This window comes from Brachycentrus maculatus, unplaced genomic scaffold (genome assembly GCF_059751285.1).
Source record: "Brachycentrus maculatus isolate JH-2025_06_01 unplaced genomic scaffold, ASM5975128v1 h1tg000626l, whole genome shotgun sequence".
Taxonomy (NCBI): domain Eukaryota; kingdom Metazoa; phylum Arthropoda; class Insecta; order Trichoptera; family Brachycentridae; genus Brachycentrus; species Brachycentrus maculatus.
The window spans coordinates 73,836-100,975 of record NW_028281363.1 but is presented as its reverse complement, the minus strand read 5'-3'; the positions used below and the strand labels follow the sequence as shown (position 1 = coordinate 100,975).

General features: G+C 31.1%; 1 protein-coding gene across 1 annotated transcript in view; it reads left to right on the top strand.

Annotated features, from left to right (window-relative positions):
- Positions 1-27,140, top strand: part of loaf (low-density lipoprotein receptor domain containing lost and found) — a gene marked incomplete at its 3' end in the record, with an annotated part of 95,690 nt that overhangs the window by 7,199 nt on the left and 61,351 nt on the right. The window lies entirely within an intron of this gene.

Sequence of the window (27,140 nt, the reverse complement as noted above, 5' to 3'; positions counted from 1 at the left end):
CCTAAGTACAACTTTTATTGTAAATGGTAGAATTTCATTATTCCGTGTATTTGCCAACACGTTAATTGTGTGTATGAGGGTAATACATACAAATTTATACTTAATAATTTTTTATTTATTTGGCCTTTAAATTTTAGAACTCCGTTTTAATTTACGTATTAATTGTTAAATCAAACACAGATTTTTTTTAGTCTAAAATGACATAACAAGGTGAAACAATTGTCGCAATATTAAATTTTATGTGTTTTTTAACAATAAAATACAACTTTGTAGGCTCAAAAAAATCTGTGTTTGTTAACAGTTAATACATTAAATAAATAATTACATTTTTTATCAATAAAGTTTATACAAATAAAATAAAAATCCTGAAAAATAGGAGTTGTGGTTCAACATTGACTTTAACGTCATTGAAAAATGTTGAGTTGAAATATTGCAGTTTCGAAAACGGTTTTTCAAATCGAATATTACAATAATTTAGTTTCTTTAGTTTTTCTAAATTTTGTTTTATATATAATATGTATTTGATTTAATATATAATGTTTTTTTCTAAGCAAATCAGCTTTTTATGATCGTAAGCCCCGTAAATGCCCAGACTTCCATATTCTTTTTCATCTTTGTTGAGATATAAAAAAATTATGAGAAAAATATTTAATTAATATTTTTTTTTGGATACATCTAAAAAGTATCATTTTTCTGAGCCACAATATTCTCGTTAAATAAGCAACATTTTTTTACTATTGAATAATGTACTTGACTTTAATATTCAAAATGATTTGAGTAACATTTATTTTCCTCCTTCAATATTTTTTCATTCCATACTACAATCTCTGTCATGTTTTGAATATTCTCGTAAACAGTTATGAAAACAAATGAGGGCGGTGATATTATTATAGTGATTATGTTAATATCTTGAAAAGAGCAGTGAATATTCACGATGCGGTACGTTATCATTGGCAGCAAACATTTAAGGAATTTTCACCCGAGGAAAATATTCCGAGAATGGCGAAAGAAATAGAATCAGAGATTGCGGAACGAGAAGATATTGAATTTTCCTTTGACATTTTCGGCACCTTGTGAGGAATTGGGATGGAAGATATTGATAATTTCATTTATTAATATTGAATGTTATATTATCGACCGTAAATAATTCGGAGGTAAACGGATCACGATACAGCCACGTGTAATATAATAAAATGAATTGATGTCAGTAAAGAGGAAATAAATCGAATTCAGTCGTTTTATGATCTGTCCTCATCACCTCCAAAATATACATATAGTATGTCCTTGTACGTGTTTTTGTTGTTAATTTTACACAAAAAGAATTAAGGATAAAAGAGAATAGTTCAGATCAAATATGATAACAAATTTAACTTGGTAATGCATTCAGCATACAGTGTTTGAAAATGATGCTGAATGCGTCGAAACAAGTATACTAAAATGATGCTAAGTGCATCGAAACGAATAGTTTTAAAACGGATAGATTTTACCACAAAGGGACGACCAAATCTAATTAATGACAACTTTCAAATTACACTTTTGTGTGTAGTAGTGATTCGGTAGTTATTTTTTTTATACGACTTATAAGTTCTGAAATCTATCTATTTACATTGCCACCTTTAAAAACGAAAATCTTTTACATTCAATTTACTCAAAAACTACAGAAGCTGTGGAAAAATCATCTGAACACAAATTAATTCTTACATATTTACCTACATATTTATTTCATGATAGTTCAAAACTTAGTTTTGGACTATCATGAAACAACTGGCTGCGTCCCACATCAACAGACATTGTACACTGCTGCAACCTCAAGATTTATATTATTATAGATATTATAAGTGGTTGTGAATTATATTATTACAAAACCCGGGGTGAATAAAATATTGTAGTTAGTTATGGCTAGTTTCGAAGATTGTAGTCAATGTTTCTGTGTCCACAATCTCGTACGACAATTTCATGACTATTAAAAAAAAAGAGCCGCTTAGGCTCACGAAAATAATATGATATATAAATATTTGTGTGTGGAAGGAAGAGTGCTGCATTACATCTTCTCTACCTACCCCTGAAGAGAAATGGCGTGATGGTAGTAGTAGTAATAGTGTACATATAATAAAAACACAAATATTAAGACATCTAATAATAAAACATACTATTTTTTAATTGATATTTTATTTTTGTTTATATTTAAACTATTTACAAAGTCAAAATACTGGGTAATTTATATTTGTCACCACCGTATAGCTAAATTCCAGTAAGAGTATTAAAATATTAACGTAGTGGAAATACCATAGCGCAATGTGCACTCGACTCCACCCCTTCGTGATCCCCTCACACGTGTACAGAGTATAGGGTTTATTTACTCGCTTGTTTATTATGAAGCTCAGTGGTCTCACCTAAAAGAGGTCGAGCCATATTCATAACAGGTATTCGAGTTCAAAAGTTCGCCAACACCCTTTTTACGGGGGTGAGAATTTTCATACCAATCGGTTTTCTAGTGCAGATTCATTCGAGCTTAAAATGGCGCATGCGCTATGTTCCTTTGAAAATATATATTTGTATTTCATTTATGCCAAATCTGCAAAGCAAGAATTTTTATTTAATTTTTATATATTTTCTTATAAGATTGCGGTTTCCGACCAAGCATCGTATTTTTGTTCATAATTTCATTAATTAACTCCGCAGTCACATTTTGGTAAAATCTATGAATTTTCGACTAGTTTTGCTAAGTTAATACCACTTATCCTTAAAATCTATTATGACACGTGCTTCGATGCATTCCACATAATAATCTAGATTTGTGAACATGTATTTGGACACACTCAAAATATGTAAACAATAAAAAATATTTAAACTCAATTAATGAAGGTATGACAAGTGATCTTCATTCATCCAATATCAGTGTAACTACAGTAAAAAGAACCGTTTAAAAATAATTTGGTAATTTTTATCTGAGATACATTCTTAATGTGTCAAGCATGTTAAACGTCATCTTCTCTAGTTTGAATTTTGTGGATTTATTGGAAATAAAGCCCTGAATCTCTCCATCCCTTATTCAGCGTTTTATAGGAAATACACCCGTGGCATATTTGCTCTTGATACTTCCAGCGAGAATACGTCTGCAAATCGATCCTTCAAGTATCGTATAAGATTAATATGAAAATTTAATGTTCTCGGTCACATTACACCGCGAGCGTGAATGAAGTATAGACCGGGTATTAAATTAAATTGATTTGTCTACGGAAGCGGGTAGATTATGAAATACGATATTAAACCAGAGGACCCAATCTAGTGAAGGTGGAAGATAAAATTACGTAAAATAATTTCGCAATTCACCCTTTAAAGTAACGTTAGGAAGTGACGCGTTCTTTCCAATATAGTGTGGATTTCATAATACGAGTATGAGTTTCTACTTTTGTTAGGTGCGTGATTAGAAGTCATGTGTTTTTGAAACACTTCATCGATTTTGTACCGTGAATGGCCATTTCTAGTGATCGTATAATTAGCATTTCACTGAAATAACAGTCATATTACACAACATTGTGGTAGCAAGAAGTTTACGCCACGCGCACGTTTTTTTTCATACGTGTTTTGCGGATATGGAATAAAGCTATTTACGAGAAAGGAAAGTGTGAAGAAGAAATTTATTTTTCTAAGAATGAATCATAAAATTTTACTGAAAAATCGTGCCGTTTTTACGCCTAATGATTCCTAGAAGTTGGTTTAAAATATCGAAATAAAAATCGAGTCATATTTATTTATCTTTGTTCTAACCTAATTTTTATTTTTTTATTTCTTTATTTCGCTTTAATTATATCAAATACAATTTTTTATTTACACTTTATTTTTATCATATATATTTACATCTTTTTACAGTACACAGAAAAAATATTTTCTTTCAGAATTTTTCACACATTCACACATTTTCAAACCTTTATACATCGAATAATTTTACGATTCTGAAAATTTATTAATGATGGGATTATAAGAATATGTAAATGGTATAAGGCTGATTCAATTTATGGACAGCATCCATATTGCTGTTTCTCTAATTATCTCGTTGACAACGCATCCGAAACTCAACAAACATTGAGGCACCAATCGTTGAGCCTTTTCTCAATGATTGATGTTATGTAGGAAGCTATGTACATATGTACTGATTAAATCACCTTTATCTTGAACATTTTTTTAATGCAAAATTATTTAGGTATGACCCCTTACGGAATCAAATCACATGAATTTTAAATTTGAAATCTAATCATTGAACTTGGAATTAAGGTTAATGATCATGACGGTATCTAGATTCACTGATCTATTCGAAATAACTTATTACGCTTAACTACTCCGAATCCTGTGGTTAGTTAACTCCTGTGTGAACTGTGAAGCATTAAAAGGCAATTTGGATAACAAGTGACGCGTTAACGTGGTAACAGTTACAGTTAAATAAAGTAATTTTGAGGAGTTTTACAGCGATAACCCTGAAAAGAAAAAAAAATAGGGAAAACTTGAAGATTATCATATTTGATTTCAACGAAATTGTACTTCTCTTACTTTTCGTCTTCCATATAATTTTGCTTTTTGAATTTTGTTTGTTGGAACTTTATTCTGATTCGTTTACGTATAGAGGTTCAATCATGATTAATTTTCATAACGATAAGATTAGCTAATATGATCTACTGAAATATTTAAGATTAGTGAAAATAAGAAAAGAATTCAAGGCTGTGATAAGCATTATAGAAAAAAATAAAGAAAAGTGTCTTGGGCATGTGGAACAAATGTGTGAAGAAAAAGCAGTAAAACAAATTTATCAGGTGAATGTAGTTAAAAGTGGGGGCAAAGGAAGGCCTAAGAAAACTTGCGTGATCAAGAATTTTAAATATTTTAAAGTGATCTGGTCAGAAGTTGGAATAATAAAGAGTTACATGAATGTGGAAGAGAGCAAGATTCTTCGCAAAGACACAGTAGTGTAATACTCTGTTCTCTCTGCCTACCCCTGTGAGGAAGCGACGCGATATATAGTAGGTTAGTATATCAAACACTCTTCTTTTCATTCATCGTTCACTTTTCGTAACATCACTTAAAAAACACTGCTTCGTGACTACGGTTTCTACATAACCATTTCATCATCCGGTCAAATGTAGTCTTCATTTGACCTGTAGATGGAATACTTATTCCGAAATCGGTAGTCATGAAGTAGTGTTTTTATAAAGTTTTATATTAAGTGTTGTCCGCCTCTATAGTGTAATTAATGGTCAGCACGCTCGGCTACCATTCTGGAGGTCCCGGGTTTGATTCCCAGAAGGGGTCAAATAAATATAAGTGATTTTTTTCACTCTGAAATATTTATTCAATATCACCCTGGACTGGTACCTGAAGCGGAGGGCTGATCACCTTTCCTTCATATGTTAACGATCAAGATAACACTGCGTTTATATGCAGTGCCCTATGCACCACTGGGGTGCGGATAAGGGTTTGAAAAAGAAGAATAGTAATTAATGATAAGGAATGTGTTATATTACCATACCACAAAGTTAACAACGCTGTTAATATATTATATTATACAAAAAAGTTACTTTATTATGTAATATTAATTTAGGTGTGAAATATTCAATTCATTCAAGTTTTCATCTAAGAACGTGAAGACGCTCTTTTTATGAATTTCAGCACACTTTTCTTACGTAATCTAATGCGTTAAAATTATTAATAATATGAAGTACCGAAATTGGTCCCACAGGGATGATCTCTGTGGCTCCTCGGCTAAATGTTTGATCATACCACCTGTTCGTGAAGAGTCCCCCAGGCGCCTGGCAGTGTGGAGTACGGTTATGTTCATAAATATTTCATTTGACGAGTGAAAGCTCATAGGACCAGGGCTTGATATAACGACCGATACAAATGAAAATTTTACTTTAACGATTTGCTAAGCGGGTTGACTTGTTTTGAACCTAAATAATAACAAATAAAAATTGACGAAATTTCATCTTTCAACTAACCTACTAACAAACCAACATGCCGCTTAATAGGCAAAAAGAAAACAACTTATTCTAACGTAAATTTTTCTTTAACGACTGACTTAGCGAGATGGCTTATTTTAAACCAAAATAATAATCATACAAGTATTGCAAAATTCAGTTTTTTAACTAAGTAACCAATCATCAAACCACTTCTCTGGAGCTGAGAAAATATAACGCCACACCAATCTGTCTTTGCAAACAATCTTCGCCTCTTCCACATTCATGTAGGTATCTCTTCATACATACCCTCACTTTCTTATTTTTTTCTTCGAAATCTCATCCACACCTGATGGTGCATAGGGCACTGCATTATATAAACACAGTGTTATCTAGATCATTAACACATGAAGGAAAAATGATCAGCTCCCCGCTTCAGGAACCAGTCCATGGTGGTGTTCAATAAATATTAGAGTGTAAAATCAATCAAAATCATCAAAACATTATTTTTTTACATTATACAATATCCTTTCTTTGATCATTTTGAAGTTAATAAAATTAATAAAATTAAGTACCTTTGAGTGTAAAGTTAATAAAATTAAGTACCTTTGAGTGTAAAGTTAATAAAATTAAGTACCTTTGAGTGCAAATACTCTAAACCTACCAAAATATTGCAAAAATGTGAAAAAGTATTTTTTGTTTCGTTTTCAGACAAATACCGTTGTTTTTGTTTAATAAAAAGTAATTGTAAAATACCAGAATTACTCGTTTTCTGAATGAAATGTAAAGTAAATTTAGCTCTCCGACTACTGTAATAGAGATATGATATCTCGCTCTCAGTGATAAGCACTTGATACTTAGGCAAAAAGTTATTTAAACCTACGATCTTTATTCGAAGCAGACGACGTCTTCCTTTCATAACTTTTGATTAAAAAAGAAATCTAATTTTCCTTTTATTCTCTCTCCATGCATCCGGTTTTAGCGAAGATCCATTCAGCATAATATAGCGGAAAACACAGATTAAATTTGTTTAAAATTTTAAGGTATTTTCCAGTTACGTAGGTCTTAAATAAAGAAACGAAAGTCGTTTTAACAAAACAAACTTTTAAAATTATTGAAGTAAGTTTTTTAAGTACTTACAGTTCATTTGTTTGAAACTCATTAATTTCCATAATGATGGTACAAAAAAGTGTAAAATAATAATATTTCACAAAATTTGTTTTCGCATTACTACAAAAGTGAAACTTTGTTTTGAAAAACTTTCTTTTTATATTATTTCGCCAATTGAAGTGTAAAAAATATCAGGATTGGAATAACAAAGGCGTTATCTTTGTAATGAAATCAGGTTTCAGTTTATTCAACATTACTTTAATTTGGTTAAAATAAATAATAATTACAAAAATCAGTAACTGCTACTTCCTGAAAACATAGATCGAAAAAAAAAGCTTTAGACATATGGATCCACTGGTAAATTTGACCTTTAAAAGTTTATAAACGATGATTTTTTTAAAAGAAATAGTATTTGAATTGTTTATGCAATTTTCAGCTTAAAATTCCCGATAAGTTAATATTTTGCTTCAGCGTATACACGTAATCCTACGCTTTAGGAACCAGTCCTGGTAAAATTAAATAAATATTAGAGAGAAAAACCCCACTCCTAACCTGACCACTTTCAAGTATTTGAAATACTTGATCATGTCAAGATTAAGTCCAAGTCTTTTCTACACCATCTTTCAGCTACATTCCTCTCATAAATTTATATAACTGTACTTTTCTTACTCATTCGTTCAACATGTCGAAACTATTTCAATAAACTTTCCTTAATTTTATCGATTGTGATAATCTCAATATTTCCTTATTTCACCATTTGAATATCTATCAAACATCATTTTGCCACACTTTCTTATATCATTAGTATCATTAGTTTGTCAGTAATAACACTCCAAACACCCTCTTACCACCCCGTATTTGCAAAAAAGCCAGCAATTCAAGGCTTTACTTTTACAACGGGGTCAACCCGCCTCGCTTCACGATAAATTATTCCAATACGTTACGTCTCAAAGTTTCGGAATCCAGTGTTTCAAGAAAAGCCCCGACCAAATTTTTTATCACGAGCAAATCCCCGCATAAAATATTCTCGCGGAGTCCCGCGAACGCGGTGCATCATAATGCCGTACCCCTACCGACGGATAGTGGTATCAATGGAAATTTACATTTTTCATCCCGCATTTCGGGAATTTTCTCCGCTCTTGTCGCCTCCGCGCAACGCCTTCCGGATATCAAGTAGATCGCTCTCTTCGGCGCTTATCGCGCTTCTTGACATTTTATTTTCACTAGTTTGAATATTGCCGGGATGTTTTATTCCTGGCGTGTTACTCCAGTAATAACAGATATTCCTATGTATTCCGTATGCCCGTAAAGTTTGCATATAACAATGTGAGAATATTGGAACGCGAGCTCCCTCAGTAGCGAGAGCTAGCGAGTAAACTACTTGTTTAATAAAACTTTTTACAAAACATTTTAAATGTTTTACCCTGAAACATGTACCATTATTGTGGAAATTGGATTATTTGTTACTTATTTTTAAAAAAAAAACGAGGTTCATGATTTAATATAATATATTGGATACACTCGTTGACACAAAAATATAAATCATTATTGAGGGAATTCTATTTTTTAAAAACATACTCGTATTTTAATAATACAAAGTTCACAAATCACTATAATACATTGGACCTTTTACACTAAAATATATTTGTATCATTTTTATTGGAATCCTATTTATATTACATGTTTAAAAATAAAAATAAAATTGGTTTCATTAAAGTATATTGGATCTTTCTTATTATTTTACACTGAAAATGTATCATAATTATGACAATTGAATTTTTTACAATTACAATGAAAAATAAAACATATGTTTATTATCTCGGTATCTCCACTATTATATTAGCTACATGTACTAATTATAAACCACAACGAAGCAGACAAAACATAAGAGCTTTTGATCTACCAAATGAAGAAGTTAAATTCATTTGTAATTTAACTTTTACCTGGTAAATACCACTAATTCTCAAAATCTACCGTGACATGTATTTCAATATATTTCGTATTATTTTCAAACACCGTATGTAGAATGAATAGATTTTACCACAAAGTGACTGTCAAATCAAATAATGAATTAACAAAATTCTTGTTAATAATAACGATCAATAAAATGATTTTAAAAAATCACTCCAAAAGTCCTATCGCTTCCTTGGGCAAATATGTTTCTTAAATGCGCTGTGTAAATTACCTGGGTCATATAAATAATATTTTTGATACATGGAAGGTGAAACAATGCAGTTAGCAGGTTTGAAATCGAATGTTGGGGCATTATCAGTAAGTAAAACGGATATTCAGAAGAGATTTATAGATTCCCAAAACAAATGGGGTTGTTTCTTGCAATTTAGGAGATGTTGTAAAGATAAATAACACCCATTTAAATGTAAATAACTGGGTTCAATAGGGGAGCATATCGTTCTTTCTCCATCTTTGCAATTTCCTAACTGAATTTTAAATATTTTTCAGCCCTTATGAAGGCTGGCCGGGTATAATGTCGACTATTTATAAACCAGTGTAATGATAATTAAAACAAGGATACAGAAAATATTTGCTGTCCGGGAAAGATAATATTTCCGAATTTCTGGCTTTATTAAATTTTACTTCGGTTGTTCCAAAACTGTGCATAACTTTTTTTGAATGAATTTTATGAAATGAATTTAGTGATCCTGTCAAAAGTTTGCAATAAAAAGTTAATACAAAAGGTTAACCAGATCTTTACTTTATTAACTACTATGCCACTTCTCTACAGAAGTAGGCAGTGAGATAAGAAAGGCACATAACTCTGTCTTTTGAAAACATCTCCTCATACATACCAGCTGATTATTCTGACTCCTGAACTGACTACTTTTAAAAAATGACATTCTTGACCACACCAAGTTGTCCTCGGTCATCCTCTGTTTCTTTTTTCAAGTACACTCGCCACATATATTTATTTTATCGTTTTCTCCTCCTTCATTCGTTCCACATGCTCAAACCATCTCAACCCACCTTTATTAATTTTTATCGATAATACTTGTCTCAGCTTTGCATTTCTTCCTTATTTCATTATTCGAACATCTATCATACGTCATTTTGTCGCATCGATACTGTTAATCTCAGCTTTGTATTCTTTTCTTATTTCACCATTCAAACATCTATCATACATCGTTTTGCCACACATTCATCTCAGAGATCGCATTTCGATTGCATTCAGTCTATTTTCATCTTTCTTTTGCCAACTGTATGTTATACATTCATACGTTTGAGTTGGTACTTGGACGCCATTTTTTTATTGATGAAAATGTAATTTAGTGAACCTGTTAAATTTTTCCATTGTTACGAAAATTCGCTCCATAAAAGAGTTACTCAGATCATCACCCCCCATAAATACCACCCTTATTCGTTTGAATCATCATTTTTCTAGTAAATTACAGTCGCCTCACACCTCAGGTGCTTAAAATTAACACAAACGTATATCAAATGTTGACAATTTAAAATGGTTTTATTTACCTAACAACTCCCGGGCGTAATAATGTTTACAACTCAAATTTAATAATCTTGACCCCACTTGATTATAAAAGGTCACAGGGACCTCTGGTTACTGTGGGGTTGTGAGTGAGCCTACGTCCTTCTCGTTACTGATACAGTCCTGATTCGTATCGCGCCATTTTTACGAGTTTTGACGAATATTTCGAATTGAATTTGATGGCGGACATAAATTTTGAAGAATTGCGAGAAATACTTGAACGGTCATTATGTCCAAACGCGTTTCATAAAGCTACGCTGGAATTTCAGAGATAAAAATATTTTTTTGAATCGAATGGCCAAGCACATAAAAATAATGAGCGATTCAGTACTTTTAAGCCTATGTGTGAAAAACGACATTTTTGCGATATATTTTTTCACTGTAATTGCAGTAAAAATTTTGCCACCTAGTTCAAACGATGATTTAGTTTTTTTTTGCTAGTTCAGATTTTATTTATTAAGGTTTTTATAATTTTATTGATTGATTCCGTAGTCACTTTGTTGTAATGTCTTTCCATTTTAAATATGAATTTTAGTTAGTAATAACTACTATTTCTTAAAAATCGATACGTATTCCAATGTATTTCGCATCATACGGTGTTTAAAAATTATTCGAAATGCATCGAAACACGTGTCATAGTAGATTTAAAGAAAAAGTGGTATTTACTGAGTAAAATATTATACTACGGTATTCTCAATATTATTAAAATTTAAAACATTTACTTTGTGGTTAGTCATTTTTACTTTTTTTTACAAAAATGTTAACAATATTGGTATATAACTTTCGGTGAGTGGTTACATACTAATATTTTTAACAGTTTCGTAAAAAAAATTAAGTACGTATTACGGTGTTTGAAAATGATGCGGAATGCTACTATCAAGTGAATACCTCGTCAATTCATCGCAATGCCTTACGTACTTTTGAATATTGGTATAAATATGTTTAAAGTTTTTTTTACTGATAAACTTAAATATCTGTACATTATTATAAAAATTTTTAAATAACTAAAAAACATTTTAAGATTGCTAAAACAACTAAAAAAAGCTTTTTTCACCTTGACGTTGAGAATCTTCCGAACTGAGAAGCGCCCTTAAAAAGTTTTTAAACAATATTTAAAATAAGTTTTTAAAGTATTTACAACACGATTTCATGAGATATTTCAATCCTGTACTAAACGATACCCGGAAAACATGGCATAACAAAGTAAGAAACTTTCCGAAGCGTAACTTGAATCCGGGCTTGCTCGGGGCATCCATATTCTAAAAACGGAAGAATATACATATACGAGTACTCATCTCACTGCACTCTGTATCAAATATTCAAGCCGTGGTTAGAGTTTTAGCTACGTTCTATCAGTGAATATTAGTAAACCGATTATCATTATTTTATCTTACCTGTGACCGGGTTTCAACATCACCGGAATGCCGAAATCGAGTGAAATAAAATAAATGTGGAAAAAGTTACAACGTTGTTATTTTATTGTAAGCAATAAAGATTGTGTAAAACAGAAAAATAAAATTATGTAACCGGTTTTCTATCCCAATTTTTTAAGGAAGTTAATATCTTCTTTTTTTTAAAATTTAATTTAATTTAATTAAGGTAAAGATTAATTTTTGGACTACTTAGGCAGTTAATACTTTCAAAAAATATTAAGTTGTATGAAATGTATGGTGAGTTAGTGCCTGTACCTACATAATTTTAAACAAAAAAAAACTTTATGAATACAAAATTTATAATAAACATAATTTTACATTTATGTACAAGCAATAACTCCCTGCAAATTTCGTACAATTAAATGTTGTTTGAATTAAATTAAAACCAAAAAGAGCGATATGTAAAAGAAGTTTAACAAATAAATATATAAAATGAAAATTGATTTTGTCTAGGGAGCACTGAAACGACTTCCATTAATACTCGTTCTTGCGCGGATAATATAAAAAAGGTAAAATAATTTTCAAAAGCGATATGATTCGGTTCCCCTCGCGTTAGGAAATTGAATGAGATCAGTAGATTTGTATTCTTGTCGAATATCTGAATACTCGCATTGTGGTTTATTTCCAGTTTTTTGCTGACAATTCAAAAAACAATAAAAACTCTATCATCGGACTGGCATAACTATAAAAAATGAAAATTTATTTATATTAAAGGTATTTAATATAAAGAGTTCCAAAAGTTGAGTAGTGTGGTAGTCAATTATGGGTAGAATGGTGCAAGTTAAATGTGTGTAAAATGATTGACTTGTCCGCCTCCGTAGTCTTATGCTCGGCACGCTCGATTACCGTACTGGAGGTCCCGGGCTCGATTCTCAGGAGGGGTCAAATAAATATGCGTGATTTTTTACTCCAGTATTTATTCAATATTACCCCGTACTGGTAGCTGAAGAGGACTAATTTCACCTTTCCTTCAAAAATAGCATTGCGATTATGTGATGCAGTGCCCTATGCATCATTGGGTAAGGATAATTGTTTGAAGACGAAGAAAATGATTACTTACCAGGCTATTATAGGTCATAAGCCTTTCTTCTTCATCTATGTCGAAATGTATTTATTTTTTAATAAGCATTATTTGAACCTAAGCAAATCATTTCATCATCAATAATTAATATTTTTTAAAGTTTTGTGCTAACGTATTTCGTGGTACAAACTATTGAAAATATTTATAATATTATCTAGGAACTAAGTACACGAGCACCATCAAATCTTAAATTGAACTGAAATGCAACCACAGACTTTAACGTATGTACAATATTTCAAATATAATCCTAACAGAACACGGTTTCCACAGAAACTTTCCTCTCAGCATTCGACTATAAAAGGCCTCTCTCTCTCTCTCCCACTAACTCAGTTCGGAACAATGCATCCCCTTTTTCCTGAAGCGCTGAAGAATATTTGCCCCTAGGGGGTAGGGAAAACGATTTGTTCAAATATTAGAATATTCAAAGTTATCATATGGCAGGAATGAAGTTTTTGATACATCCTCAAATTTATATTTAATGATGTATTAAAAACTTTATATAAAATGAAAATTTCAAGTAAGATGTGATCATATTTGTACAGATAACTGAGTTTATCCTACAATGTATTAAGTATTAAAAATATTCTAAATCATATCTCAACTAAGACAAATAAGTTTTTTAAATGTCCGTGCACTTTTTATATTTTAGTTTTTTATCATTTTCGTCAGAATACGTTAGAATACGTTTTTAAAAAGTACGTAATTTTCCGAATCATGAGTAAAACGTTAATCTTTTAAATCGTATGATAAAGGTGTCACTTATAAGTGAGCGTTACTTTTTCAGTAACCCGATTGGGACTATATTCGTTCCTTTTCCTAGGTTCAGGTTTTTTCCAGCTTAAGTTTTTGAAGTTTTTTATCCGCCTCCGTAGTGTAATGGTCAGCACGCTCGGCTACCGTACTGGAGGTCCCGGGTTCGATTCCCAGGGAGGATCAAATAAATATAAATGATTTTTTCACTCTAATATTTATTCAATGTTACCCTGGACTGGTACCTGAAGCGGAGGGCTAATCACCTTTCCTTCATGTGTTAATGATCAAGATAACACCACTTATATGCACCATTGGGGTGCGGATAAGGGTTTGAATGAAGGTTTTTGATGCAAAATTATTAAATATATTACGAATTACAATCAAATTCTCACTCTGATTAGCGTGATCAACTTTAACCAATCCAATCTAAAAATTGAATTATGTAACGATTTATATTAATTAAGTACTAATTTAATTCGGTTTTTCAATTTGATCATGTTTAAGGCATGACTGACAACATTTCCTTCGAATAATGAAAGATCAACGAAACATCGTGTCCTTTTGCAGTGCTCTTTGCACCTTTGAGCGTAGATAAGGATTAATTTTGTTTAATTTTTTCGTTTGGGAATTGTACAGCTTGTACATAAAAATAAATAAAAATAAGATTGACTATAATAAAGCTAAATAAATAATTCCACATATTTGTTATGAATACTTAGTTTTATATAAAGAGAGAAAAGTGAAGAGACGGTGACTATGTGTGAGTGTATGTGAGGGTGTGTATGTGTTTGTGTGTGTGTGTGTGTGTGTGTGTGTGTGTGTGTGTGTGTGTGTGTGTGTGTATGTATGTGTGTGCGGGTGAGAGAGTTAAAGGGATAGTGTGTGTATGGTACAAATGGATCAGAAGAAAAAGAAAAATATCACTATGTTTTGGGATAGAAAGCAGAGGGTTTTTATGCGTCTGTTATGTATCGTTATTCAATTAACATACACAAATGTGTATATTTCCCTTAATTTGCCGTAAATTAAGTACAGAATTTAAAATAATGCCAGAAAGGGGCAATAATTTATAACTGTTAGGTTCCGAGCGTCGTTTTTTCGGTTCTCTCCTAATCCGAGCTCTGTTTATTTAATCTAACGGCCATAAAGTAACGGCACGAAAGCTCGTAACGACTTTATAAACGACGCTTTATATTCATTTGTTTATGAGCTTTTACTCGTGTTTGTTTACCAGAAGGGCCGTTTAATAATATCCTGGCAATTGTCTAGTAGCGGAGCACTAAATGCGCCATATTTGTTGAACACGTGGACTCGCTAACGAGGTGTTTGTTTATTTGTCGAAATCCGCATTAAGGCGCCAACCGACACGCTGCCAACCAGTGCAGCCAGCTAATGGAACTATCTGGAAATCACACTTCAATTTACTCCATGCTTCGCGCTTATTACATTAGTGTGGCCCTTCCCATTTCAAACATCTCTTTTAACCAGCTAACAATTCCCTACAGAAACCCTTTATTCTTTTTTTACTACTTAGAAATTTGATCTGCTCTTCTTGATGATATCAAAGGGAATTTTGTGTACACTTATATATTTAGTTTTATTAAGATTAATATTGAGATTGTAGATTTAGAGTCTTAGAATATATGTATACATTTAAATATTTATTTAAAAAAAAAAAAAAATAATAATAAAACCCTTATCCGCACCCCAATGGTGCATAGGGCACTGCGTCATATAAACGCAGTGTTATCTTGATCGTTTACACATGAAGGAAAGGTGATCAGCCCTCCGCTTCAGGTACCAGTCCAGGGTAATATTGAATAAATATGACAGTGAAAAAATCACTTATATTTATTTTACCCCCCTTGGGAATCGAACCCGGGACCTCCAGAACGGTAGCCGAGCGTGCTGACCATTACACTACGAAGGCGGACGAATTCTTATTTTAAAACACATTATTATTTTTTTAAACTCCATATCTTTCAATAACCCTTTTCTTTTCAAAATCGTTTGTTGATTTCGTAGAAAAACTTTTTTTTCCATGCAAAAACGGAGTTTTCAGTGAAAAATTCTTACTGCAAATGTTACCTCGGTTTAACGAAAATTATGTTGAAATTGAGCCTTAATGCTCTAATCGTTTAACAAACAAGAGTTAAAGATTTTATCAAATTTTTTCGCCTTGTCTTACATTCGTGTTATTTTTAGGTTTCTGATTAGTTCATAGACATTTATTCTTTATCTGTAGTCTATTCTAACATCTTCGATGACTTAATTTAAAAAAATTAAATTTGTTACTTTTATTTGAACTGTAAGACATGGGCTTATAAGCGGTTAAAACCTAACAAAATACCCAGGCAATGATTTACTACAAACTTTACCTAATTTGAAGAGAATAATAGTTAAATACTTATAAACCCTTTTGCCTTATACGCCTTCGGTAAATCCAATATTAAACAAAATTGGAGTTAATAGAAAAGCTCTTGTTAGGGGGGATATAATCCTTAAAAAAAACTCTAACAGTCTCGCTAGTCAATTCCGTTTATTGGATTTTCACTGCTTTCATTTTATACGTTTTGGTTTAGATTGAAAATTCGTAAAGGCAATGAACTATAAATTTAGTTTAATCGACCAGTTCTTAATGACAAAGGGAGTTTCTATCGCCTTTATTCGAGTATATAATATGTATATATTTATATAAAATTCGTATTTACGACGAAACTAACGGGTGCTAGTAGTTCCCTAGAGGATTATTACGTTGGTAACGTAAACAAAATAGTAAAAACACTATCACATTATTATTTTTTTGTACATGTATATATTTATATATATATATATATATATATATATATATATATATATATATATATATATATATATATATATATATATATATATATATATATATATATATATATATATATATATAATATATATATATATATATAAATAATTATAATAATAATAAATAAAAGTCTAACAGAAAATCCTCGAGATTTATTTTATGCTGATCATAGAGGGTGATTTTTGAAATTGAATTTTTTTAAACATGTGTTTATGAAATACCAAGTATTTTTTATAATGGTGGGACGCTTGTTTTGATGTTCTTAAATGCCGTATGCAAATCCAACCTAAATTTGATAGTTTACCCTTAGGATGTCAGACGGGGAGCTATTTTTATTAATGAGAACATGGACAACAGGGAGAGGTTTTCGTCATTGTTTTATTCTTAATTATAGATGTTATATATTATTTTTTTTTTCTTGAAAATAAAATTCTGGTGCCTGAATAATATAACTTTTGATCCATGCATGTAAGAGAAAAGTGCTCAAAAGAATATTAAACGTTTTTAAAACTAACTACCGCATACGACTATGTATTTGGAAAATATATGTGTGTATGGTTCAACAAAATGTCTATATTTTTACTTTGTAAATTACATTATATAATTCTTAGAAACTGTTTAAAAGCGATGATTACTAAATAGTGGTTTATTCACTAATGAAATCCAAAAAAAATCAAAATGGCAAAATATTCAAATTGTTTATGTAGTACGTTACAATACCTTGTCCTTGTGTATAGGTACCCAGATACATTATTTTTATGAATAATGTTTTGTGAATAAACGACGCTTAGCATATTACAATACATACTCGTACGTCGCGCACATCGCTCACTCCTTTCAAGAACGTCATAAATCAAAAAACTTGATTTTTCAGGAGAACGTTTTTAAAGATTAAAAATATAATACAAAGTATTAAAAATAAATATCAAGCCACTTATTGAACTTTTTACTGTGCAACAGATCTTTTAAGGTAAAACCTGAAGGTGTTTTCTACATTTGAAAAATATTTAGTATATTTAAAAAAATAATGAAACAATACATTTCCTTCAAAATGGAAAAACAACACTTTTTGCCGTATAGCGGGTAAATATTAAGTTAAAAATATGCCGCTTTTGTTGGGATATAGTACATTTTCTGGGCATCACAAAAACATGCACAACTGAAAATTGACGATTTTTGATTTATGACGTTCTTGAAAGGAGTGAGCGACATGTTATACATAGTAATCCAGTTGACTACATTAGCCGACGGAATCCAATTACATTTAATGTACACTATTTTTTGTACATTTTCACGCATGGCCACGGATTTGATGTTTCGGTGTTATTAGTATTGAGAACGGATATGAGAAACCCGCTGTTTATACCGATATTAGGGTAATTACTACTTTAGCCGAACATTATCATTATACTCCCTTTTACATTGGTGAATTTATTTGGTCCGCCTCGGACTAAATAAAATTCCAGTAATGAATGTTTAATCGATAAGATGATTTATGAATGTCATTCTTTTGCACAGTTTGCTTCATTTTATTGCCCAATGAGTCCGTAGGATGACTGATAATAGGAATTTTTATTCCGACTTGACTAAGCGGTGGGTACAATTATAAGTTAATAATTTTTGTTGATTTGGCGTTTAATTTGTAGAACTCCATTTTAATTTATGTATTAATTGTTAAATCAAACACAGATTTTTTGAGTCTACGAAGTTGTATTTTATTTGTTGAAAAACACATAAAAATTAATATTGTGACAATTGTTTCGCCTAGTTATGGCATTTTCAAACAAATAACTTTGAAAATGCCATAACTAGGCTAAACAATTGTCACAATATTAATTTTTATGTGTTTTATACCAATAAAATATAACTTAGTAGACTCTAAAAATCTGTGTTTGATTTGACATTTAATACATAAATTAAAATGGAGTTCTACAAATTAAACGCCAAATCAATAAATACCATTAACTAATTATTGTACCCACCGTTTGGTCAAATAATTAATACATAAATTAGTATTTTGTTAATAATAGCCGCCTCCGTAGTGTAATGGTCAGCACGCTCGGCTACCGTTCTGGAGGTCCCGGGTTCGATTCCCAAGTGGGGTAAAATAAATATAAGTGATTTTTTCACTGTCATATTTATTCAATATTACCCTGGACTGGTACCTGAAGCGGAGGGCTGATCACCTTTCCTTCATGTGTAAACGATCAAGATAACACTGCGTTTATATGACGCAGTGCCCTATGCACCATTGGGGTGCGGAAAAGGGATTTATTATTATTATTATTAAGGTAATGTGCAAATTAGTTAAATTTTTTAACATCTCAAAATAGATGTAGAAGAATATGGAAGTTTGGGTATTTATAGGGCTTATGACCTGTCATAGGCCGGTTAAGTGATCACCTTACACATGTGCAACATTCACCATTCTACCCATGATTGGCAACCACACTTCTAAGATTTTTGGAACTTTTACATATATCAATCATCACTATACGTGTGACTTCACAAGAGCCAAATACATACTCGTATGTTGGATTGTGAAATATTTTATTTAGCAGAGTCCCTTTTACTTGGATGTATGAAAGATACGAGTTTCGGATTATTCTTACATAAAAAAAAGTTTAAAAAAAAACTCCTGTTAGTTAGTAAAAGTATTTGGGCGTTCTCAAAAATGTTGTAATTAATAATAATAATAATAATAATAAAACCCCTTATCCGCACCCCAATGGTGCAAAGGATACTGTGTCATATAAACGCACTGCTATCTTGATCGTTTACACATGAAGGAAAGGTGATCAGCCCTCCGCTTCAGGTACCAGTCCATGGTAATATTGAATAAATATTACAGTGAAAAAAACACTTATATTTATTTTACCCCCCTTGGGAATTGAACCCGGGACCTCCAGAACGGAAGCCAAGCGTGCTGACTATTACACTACGGAGGCGGTTGTAATTAATAGCTGATAAATATTCGAAAACACTGGACGATGATGTAGGTTTACTAAATCGCTGGCAATTACAACACTGTACTCTAGTGCTGCTACAAATCTAGCCCCAATATAGGCTTTACAACCAATTTTATAGTGAGTTTGGATCTCTTCATCCCCCTTTTTATGCCTTTTTAGCCAATCCCAGTGTGACATGTATAGTGAAGCAAACATACCACATGGATAAAACTTCTTTATAAGGGTTTTTTTCTCAAATGCTTTCTTCAAACCGACAAATAACGCCTTATAATGTTAGATTTAATGGTTCTTATTTTCCAAGGTAATCAATGAATACAATACCATACGCATCTCAAAATACAGACATTTGTGTTTGTAGTCGCTTTAAGCGTCTTTTCCCGGTTGATGTCCATTTAGCTGAGTATGAATTTGAATATGAATGAAAGTGATGAATTTATGTTTCGTCCATTGCCACAAACCGTTTCTGTTGCGCTGAAATAGCTCCAAACAGCGCTATGAATGGTCGACGCGTCGTTGTTTTTGATCGACTGTGAGCAAATGCAGTACCCACTTTCAACTGATCTTTTTTATGGACAAATTTTGTTCGCAAAATCGTGAAAACACTGCTTTCTGATATTTTTGCTCCTTGGATTTAAATACCATATCTTTACACAATAGAATATTTTTACACAAAATGAAACGTGTTCAAATGTATATCAAATTATTGTAAGCACAATAGCTAGTTGGGAAATAATAAGGTTTCTGTTTTTGATCTCCAAAAAAACTAAAGCCTTCACCGCAAAGGATTTTTTTCTTGTAAAAAGAAAAAATTCTTTTGTTTCCGCGTCTCCTTTTATGATGGCAGACAGAAGTTATTCAAGCTTAAATTCCAGTTATGAAAATATACCTCTTCCATTTAATCGGCGCTTTTTAGTTTCATTCGTTTTTGTTCCCCTCACTTCCACAAACTTAGATTACTTCCTTCCCTCTATCTTCTTCTCCTCTCTGCACCATGCAAGCTAGAGAGAAGGAGTACGTTTTATAATTGATTTGGGATTTGCATACTTTATTTGCATTATCTCTGGAGTTTTGAGTCGAAGAGAAATATTCTCAGCTGGAATACAAGCGGATTAACTGGAACTGAAGCCCTCGCCTCGACAGAAATAATAACATTTGTGACAGCTGAAAGCTATTCTGAAACGCAAGAATTTCTGGAGTATTCGGATTCTTATATTTTCAACTTATTTTGATCAAATTAAACTTTTCTAATAGTATAATTTTACATCTTAATAAAAGTAATCTAACTCCTTGTTGAAAGTTCTTTCTAATAATTCTACAGAAGATCTCACAGTAAATTTACTTTTAAAACATTTCGTTGAAATTTTATATTCTCAATATTATTCATATTTAAAGCATTTACTTTGTGGTTAGTCATTTTTATTATTTATTTTTTTGGAAAAATGTTAATAATATTAGTATATAACCACACACCGAGATTTTTATGTCTACCATTTTAGAGACGTACCCGTCTCTTCGTCAGGACAATCACTATTACAGCATGCAAACAATATCACCCTTCACCACCATAGCACCATTAACACACTTAAAACTACGCAAAATGTTTAACACATGCGATTTTTGATCGACCCAAAGACCAACATGCACCAAAGTTTTCACCACAGACATGCGTTAAGAGCCGAGGTTAAACATGCACGTTTAGTGCTAATATTAATAACATTTTTGTAAAAAAATTAATGAGTAAAATTTTATGTTTTCTGGATATTTTAATGGATCATATTAAAAGGTTTCTTTGTTAAAATATACCGATTTCTTATTTATTTACTTTAAGTAATTTTCTTTCTTTCTACAACTTTTTCAGAGCACTATTTAAAACGCTTGTACACTTTTTAACCCTGTCATCATCCAATGGCGAATCAAACACCCCATCGGATCAACAATATATGAAGGCAGAGGTTATAAGAGTGGATTGAATTTGATTAAAAATATATAACGTTAGTGAAAAAACGACGCGTCAAATACTACTTAGAAAAAGGATAACGTAAAATAATTTAAAATAGATTTATATTATCCACTGACACTTCGTGATGGAATTGCATTTTTAATTTATTATTAGATTAAAACCAATACTTTTAGCTTTTCCACTTTTTTATTTGACCAGCGACCGGGTTTCGTCGTTACCGACATCATCAGACTGGTCTGTCGATGTCGGTGTCGATGTCGACAACCAGTCTGATGATGTCGGCAACGACGAAACCCGGTCGCTGGTCAAATAAAAAAGTGGAAAAGCTAAAAATATTGGTTTTAATCTAATAATAAATTAATTTAAAATAGGCTAATAACACCAATGGTTACTACTCTCGGTATTGCATATATTCGTAGTAAGCCAATGTGTACGATTCCCTTGAATTATACATATAAAAAATCATGAATAAACCATACAATAATTTTAAATATATTAAAAACGTTAATATAAGATGAATAGAACATAATTTTTTGCTTTTAACTTGAAATGACAGGTGTTTCGATTTTTCCTATAGTAATCAGATACATGAATATATTGAAGTATTTATTTATTGATTTGGCGTTTTATTTGTGGGACACCATTTTAATTAATTTTTTAATCAAACACAGATTTTTTGAGTCTATTAAAATGAATTATATTGTTGAAAAACACAAAAACTAATATTGTGACACTTATTTCGCCTAGTTTTGGCATTTTCAAACGAATGTCAAAAAAGTATTTGATAATTAAAAGTAAAATGATCTTTTACAACATTAACACCTCAAATTACATTTTTCTTTTCATATCGATTTAATTATAATTTGTAGTTTAATATAAAGTTTTCATACATATCGATTTTAATAAAATACAACATTCAATGAAAATTTTCTTTCACATAAGTGATTTAAAGGTCACTGAACTGTGAAATATCACTTAGGTTTTTTCCAAAGCTGTATACTGCGATCCTTTTATGAAAATTTTCATATCAGACCATGAATGCCTTTTTATTAGGGATGAATCCATAAAGACGCCCCATGCAGAGCCGATTCGATATACAAAGGGTTGTTAGAATATGTACTACTCTGGGTCCCTTCAGAACTGCTCGTATCTCATTTAGCATATGTATTTTTACATATGAAGGTACATATGGTATATGCATACTGAATGCTCGCATAGAAAAAAGTAGGTTATAATCTGGAAATTATAAAGTTATCGGAAAAGTAATTTATCTTTTGTATTTTTACTATGTCACAAACTCACAAACTCTGTTTCGTATCAAATGTAAATAAAACTAACGTTTCCATAAAAAAAAAAATATATTTATATAATCTTGTGGTATTTTTTTATTTTTCATGATTTTAAACGAGTAATCATTCATTAATGGAAGAAAATCTTACTCGTGAGGATGGAATCTTTCATGTTCAAATATTTTAACATCGAACCCTCATCTGCACCCGATGGTTCATAGGCCACTGCACAATATACACGCAGGGTTATCTTGATCGTTGACATATGAAGGAAAGGTGATCAGCCCTCAATAAATAAATATGTATTTCAGTGAAAAAATCAACTTTATTTATCTGAACCGCCCTCCCTAGGAATCTAACCTGGGTCCTCCAGTACGAAAAACGAGCGTACTGACCATTATACTACGGAGGTAGACAATTCACATTTAATATTCAAATACATCGTAATTAAATATGAAAGATTAAAAAAATCTACTCTACCTGTGAAACAGTGATAATCATATATTTTTATTATTTCATAATTATTGGGGCTATAAACTATTTACTCGGAAACCATTATAAAACAAGGAACATTATAATACAACATACATTATTTATGCAAAAAAGGTTTGCTCGTGGAACACAGCTTTTTCGTAGTAAAACGGAATATTTCATACAATGTGGTGTTAGTAGTTTTCATAGGAATTTCATGGTGTTTTTTTACAGCTTCAAGCGTTGTCGGTAAAGGTGTATTGCACTCATAAAATGCCTCTTACTTTAACACGTTATGATGAGCTGTTCTGCGTCCACACGAACTATGGTACGATACATTCACAACTGCCTTTTATGAAGTAGTTAACCGTTACATACATTATTTTACAATGTTTATATTCTGTTCATATAACATCCTTCATTTATTACAGAATGAGCTCGTGACGTTATATTTTTGGATTTCAGCTGCAATTTTACGACGATAAATGAGTACGATTATATTTTATCTTAAAAAGTTTATCTTCGTTAGTAAAATAATTTAAAACAGAAAACAGATACTCGTAAACACACTTATTTTTATAAAAATCTGTATTATTTATATGAAAAGGGGAAAGAATGAATCAATCTGATTTATCTTTTATTGTTTTTTTTTTAAATCATTCTTAAAATAAAACTTGATTGTCCTGTTTATTTTACAAATAAGAAAACGATTTAATTTTAACATTTTTTTTCCACTTACTATAGATTTGATGTTTACTTTATATTTGAAGCGCTTACTTTATAGTTTTGAGTTGTATTCTATTAAATTTCCAAAATTTAAAAAAAATATTTCTCCACGGGAAGTTTCAAGTAGGTACCTACTTATATATTGATAAAAATAAAAATACCAGAAAACGCTAAAAGTAACATCAAGATACAAATATTTACATCGGTTGTTTGAATTCGAACCGCAAATGTACCATTAGGTTAGAATTACGTGAGATACATACGTAATTACGGTCAGATAAGCAATGGCCGCAGCGAGAACGCATAGAACACTATTATACCATACGATATCGGTGAAAATGAATCAATTCTGCTGGCCCGTACTCCCATAAACTCAAAAACATAAATCAGTCTGTCTTTTTTACTACCAACGCTCTGCACGATTGTGTTTTGTACTAAAATCCGCTATGCGGTATGATGAGGCAAGAGGGATGAGGGATGAGGGTGACCGTTGTATTGGCAGCACACTAAAATGAAGTACCTCCACTCTATTTATGGTGATCGTCTGTCTTAAATAATTTATTACGGCGCTGATAATATACAAAAATTGTTGGGGCCAGCAGCTACTTTTGATGGTGATGCGAAACTTGATACCGCCACCTTCTTTAATTAGCCTTTTTATGTACGAGTACGTCTTCGTAGTTTTTAAAAAAAACATGTAAAATTGAAGAGCTTTACCAAATAATTTAAAAAGGAAACTATTTGCAAAATCAAATTTAATATTTTATTATTTATGCCTTTAGTAATACGTACAAAAATATTGATTATTTCAAAAAAAAGTAAACACTTACATAATACCACTTATTGAGTTTTAAAAAAATTAACACTTATATTATGACAATTATGGAGTTCACAGCGTTAATACCAAATCAATTAATAATACAAAGATTAAAGAAAACACTTCGTTTTTTACCACTTGAGTTTTATTAAAGACTACATGTTTCAGAAGTTAAACTTCCATCATTCAGGTCTGTTTTCCATCATTCGTTGAACATGTCTTACCACAAAGTTAATGCCGAAACAATAAATAAAATAATACAAAAACATTGACATTGAATGATTGATTTTATAACTTTCTTAAACCTTAAATGCATTATTTGCCATTTTTTTCGTGCAATAAACCATGTAGTAACTAGACATTATTATTTACAATTTATCTATAAACAACTTTTCAAACAAAACCTAGTAAGATCAAAATAAACAACACATTTGTTGTGGTAAAATTAATAATTTTGTAGAATAAGATATATATATATATATATATATCTTATTCTACAAAAAGAATAAGATATATATATATATATATATATATATATATATATATATATATATATATATATATATATATATATATATATATATATATATATATATATATATATATATATATATATATATATATATGTATATATATATATATAATATATATTTAACGCCTTCTGTTTTCATTCAAAGGACAGTATTAAATATACGATATATATAATATCATAATCTTTTCAGAAATTCAGCCCAAACACATATTCCTACTTTTTGATAATATTAATGTTTATAAAAAGCTTTCCTGGTTAGTGAAGTTTTTGAAATCATTTTATGAAATATCGGTTTGTACATTTACGAACCCGTTTAAATAAATATTATGACTTATTGGTGAAAACTCTGATCGGTTTATAGAATTGATTGATAAGCAAATAAACAAAACAAAGTATTTGTTGAATTTTCGAACTGTGTGATAATTTATTAAACCTAACAGAACACAATTTAATGTCAAATATTGACAGCTTAACTACATATTTTATAAGACTGGTTTGATTTTTTTAAAATACATCAACCCGATCAAAAACTAATAAAGAGTTTATTCGTTGATTTATTAATCGGTGATTGCAATAGAGCTGACTTAAAATTAACAATGATTTTTTTCTTGCTTTGTTGAGTCTTACATTTTATGAAGATATTTTATAGTGATTTTAAAATAAAGTTACATTTTAATTATAAAATAAAAGTTCATCAAACTATATAGTTGTTAGTTGAGTAGTATCAGGAAAGCGTGAAATATGGATAAATTATATTTGGAGTAAGAATATAAGCGCGCATTGATGTCCGTGGTCGTCTATAGAAATCGATGCTCTAATTACTGTCCTGTCTCATTGCGGCCTGGTGGATTGACGGCGGGGCGGGGGTGCGATGGAAGGGATTTTAAAAGTGTCGGGGTGAGTGTGCGTGGGGCCGAGACGGTGACACTTTAGAGGCGATTAATCACAAACAGGGGTGGCACTGGCGCTCCCCTTTCAATGTTTTGACAATAAAATCCTTTGCACTGAGGCTATTGCTATATTTGACTCATCGAATATTCAAATCATGTACTACAAATATCTGTTATTTGTAGGCTAGTAAATATTTAACATTAAATATTGAAAGGCTAATATTATATCCGCCTCGTAGTGTAATGGTCAGCACGCTCGGCTACCGTTCTGGAGGTCCCGGGTTCGATTCCCAAGGGGGGTAAAATAAATATAAGTGATTTTTTCACTGTAATATTTATTCAATATTACCATGGACTGGTACCTGAAGCGGAGGGCTGATCACCCTTCCTTCATGTGTAAACGATCAAGATAACACTGCGTTTATATGACACAGTGCCCTATGCACCATTGGGGTGTGGATAAGGGTTTTTATTATTATTATTATTAATATTATATTAATTATAAAAAGTAAATATTTTTTCTACCTACATATTCCGCCTCCATACTTCGAGTTCAAGAACTTTGTATCGAGATAATTCAATTTATCTAGAAGTTTGAATAGTGTAATGTATTTGAATAGTGTAATTGTCGATCATGGGTAGAATTGATGAATGTTACACGTGTGCAAAGTGATCACTTAAACGAGCATATGATGGTCGTAAGCCTCGCAAATTTCCAGACTTCCATATTCTTCTTCATCTTTGTTGAGATGTCAAAAAATAATATGAAAAATAACCCCTATAGTTGGATATAATCTAGATTTGTTAACGAGTATTTGGA